The sequence below is a fragment of the Rhipicephalus microplus genome, chromosome 3 (assembly GCF_043290135.1).
Source record: "Rhipicephalus microplus isolate Deutch F79 chromosome 3, USDA_Rmic, whole genome shotgun sequence".
NCBI classification, from domain to species: Eukaryota; Metazoa; Arthropoda; class Arachnida; order Ixodida; family Ixodidae; genus Rhipicephalus; species Rhipicephalus microplus.
In genome coordinates this window covers 6,515,745-6,519,238 of record NC_134702.1, presented here as the reverse complement: position 1 = coordinate 6,519,238, position 3,494 = coordinate 6,515,745, and the positions used below count along the sequence as shown (strand labels likewise).

At 46.4% G+C, this 3,494-nt stretch overlaps 1 non-coding gene across 1 annotated transcript; it reads left to right on the top strand.

Moving 5' to 3' along the window:
• Positions 1-656: 656 nt before the first annotated feature.
• TRNAT-CGU (transfer RNA threonine (anticodon CGU)) lies at positions 657-729 on the top strand. Its single transcript has one exon. It is a non-coding gene; the product is annotated as a tRNA-Thr (tRNA).
• Positions 730-3,494: the final 2,765 nt, after the last annotated feature.

Here is a 3,494-nt window from a genome sequence, read left to right as displayed (position 1 = left end):
GAGCCAAACCGAACCGTTAGCCCACGAGCGCAACGACCAGTCTTCTGCTTTTTCACAAATGGCACATACACATACTCGCATTGGCATGGCTCAATCGCATTCCATGCCCGTGGCAATATATATATATATATATATATATATATATATATATATATATATATATGAGATATAACAGACAGTAATGCCAAGGAATGTACAGGGGAAGTTATTAAAATCAATGGAATGTAAATAAGAAGAAAGAAAAGTGGATGAAAAAATTCCTGCTCACAGTTGGTAATTTTTTCATCCACTTTTCTTTCTTCTTATTTACATTCCATTGATTTTAATAACTTCCCCTGTACATTCCTTGGCATTACTGTCTGTTATATCTCATTATTATTGTGTTAGAAACACGGAAAAACGAGCCCTTAGGTATACACTTCTTTCCCTTATTTTCATTGAACGAGGGTCTCGTACTGGCAGACTTGGTGTGTTTAGGTTGTATAAGAGGGACAATTAATCAGCTGCCCGCTCATAATAAGTTCACGTGCTACGTGACGCCAAACATGCGCATAAGAGTGTTTTCACACTCGTTGTTTGGCTTATAGATGGCGCTGACTGTCGCTCCTACTTCTAAATTCACAGATAAACCCAAAAAAGTGGATGGAGGGAGGGCCGCTGTAATAGCTCAGTGGTTAGAGCATCGAACGCGTAATTCGAAGGTCGTAGGTTCGATTCCTGCTTACAGTTGGTAATTTTTTCATCCACTTTTCTTTCTTCTTATTTACATTCCATTAATGTTAATAACTTCCCCTGTACATTCCTTGGCATTACTGTCTGTTATATCTCATTATTATTGTGTTAAAAACACGGAAAAACGAGCCCTTAGGTATACACTTCTTTTCCTTATTTTCATTGAACGAGGGTCTCGTACTGGCAGACTTGGTGTGTTTAGGTTGTATAAGAGGGACAATTAATCAGCTGCCCGCTCATAATAAGTTCACGTGCTACGTGACGCCAAACATGCGCATAAGAGTGTTTTCACACTCGTTGTTTGGCTTATAGATGGCGCTGACTGTCGCTCCTACTTCTAAATTCACAGATAAACCCAAAAAAGTGGATGGAGGGAGGGCCGCTGTAATAGCTCAGTGGTTAGAGCATCGAACGCGTAACTCGAAGGTCGTAGGTTCGATTCCTGCTTACAGTTGGTAATTTTTCATCCACTTTTCTTTCTTATTATTTACATTCCATTAATGTTAATAACTTCCCCTGTACATTCCCCTGAACACCCTGTACATTCCCCTGAGCACTTCCCCTGAACACTCTGATGCTGACGCCCTGTCACGCTTCTCACTCATTTCAGATGCCAACGCGTCTAGTCACAATCACAGTATTTCGCCACTTGACATCTTGGACATCGCCTCGGAGCAACGAAATGACTCATGGATCGCACAATTCTAAACTTTTTGTCATGCCCCCTGACCACCCCGGCTCCACGAGCGCAACGCCGCCAGGTGCAGCATTACGCTATCCGCGATGGTCTTTTATGCCGCCGTTACTACCACAACGATGACCGCACATGGTTATTGGTCGTTCCCCACCATCTTCGTCACAATCTGTGCTCCGCTTTCCACAATGACCCTCCGTGTGGCCACGGTGGCGTGTTAAAGACGTACACGCGCCTTCATCTACGCTATTATTGGCGCGGAATGTACAGCTTCGTCTGCAAATACGTCCGCTCATGCCTCACCTGCCAACGACGCAAACCACTCTCGAACCTCTCCACAGAACCTCTCCAGCCGCTTCCCTGCCCAGCCCACCCATTTGAACGCGTCGGCATTGACTTGTACGGGCCTCTCCCATGCACTGGAGCTGGCAACCACTGGATTGTCGTCGCCGTGGATCACTTGACAAGATACGCCGAAACCGCTGCATTACCTGCCGCAACAGCCAAAGACGTTTCCTCGTTTATTCTACGCAGCTTTGTTCTCCGCCATGGCGCCTCTCGTGAACTGCTCAGTGATCGGGGCCGTGTATTTCTCTCAGACGTGTTGCAATCACTCCTATCCCAATGCAGAAATATTCACCGCACCACTACCGAATATAAACCACAGACAAACGGATTAACGGAACGATTTAACCGAACTCTGGGTGACTTGTCGATGTACGTTGCGTCAGACCACTGCAATTGGGATCTTGTTCTTCCGTTCGTCACATTCGCCTACAACACCGCCTCCCAAGCCACCACCGGATTCTCACCATTCTTCGTGTTACACGGTTGTGAAACCACTAGCACCATTGATACGATTCTACCATATCATCCAGACATTGACGACTACCAGCCTGTGTCTGCGGTGGCTCACCACGACGAGAAATGGCGACAACTGGCCCGTTCTTTCACCCACGACCAACAGTGTCGCCAAAAACAGCGTCACGACTCCGACATCTCTCCTGACTCTTTCTCCGTCGACTCTATCGTGGGGCTTTGGGTACCGCCAGTTGCTGCTCCCAGCCTTTTGTCTAAGCTTCTTCCGAAGTGTCACGGACCCTACAGCGTGGTTGCGCAGACCTCTCATGTTAATTATGTGGTTGAACCCGTTACGCCATCTTCTGACCTTCGTCGTCGGGGGTAAAAAAACAGTCCACATTAACCGTCTCAAGCCGTATTATGACCCTCTGACCTCTCTCTAGGTCACCAGTATGGCTACCTCTCGATACCCGGGGTTATTGTGAGGCAGAAGATAGACACATGCAGAAGCGCATTGCCATCGCCTGGATCGCTCGGCTGTTCGCTCCCTGACTACGCTTTGCTTGCTGCTGCTGCTGCTATCTTCCCGGTCGTTGTGTGCCTCAACAAACCTCCGTAACAGTACTAAGACGCATAAGCAACACAGGAATGAAACTAAACGACAAATGTGTCTTTGGCGTCAAGCAAATTCAATTTTTTAGGACACATCTCACCCAAAGTGCATGCTATTGCTTATGCATCAGCTGCACCTACAAATTCTAGAGCCTTGCATTCATTTCTTGGTCTCGCTGGCTATTACTGTAAGTTCATTCCACATCATGCTGATGTTGTTGAACCAGTGCGTTCCATGTTGCGTGATGACCTAACATTCAATTGGTCTAAGGAAGTCAATTCGGCTTTCAACAGTATCAAAGAAGTACCAGCTTCAAACCCAGTCATTCAACTTTTTGGCGAGAAGCTTCCATTAGTCATTCCGACTGATGCGTCCAACATAGGATTGGATGCCGTGTTTCAACAACTCAAAGGGGACCAGTTACCTAATTACTATTGCCTTTGCTTCGAGAACTTTGTCTCCTGCTGAACGCAGACACTCTGCTAGTGAGCGTGAAGCCCTAGCCTGCCTCTTTGCTTGTAAGAAATGGCATGCGTACTTATGAAGTAGACGATTTACATTACGCACTGATCATCAAGCTCTTGTTACATTACTTTCTGCTGGATCAGAGGGCCCACGAACATTACGTATTTCACGCTGGTGTGTCAGACTGTT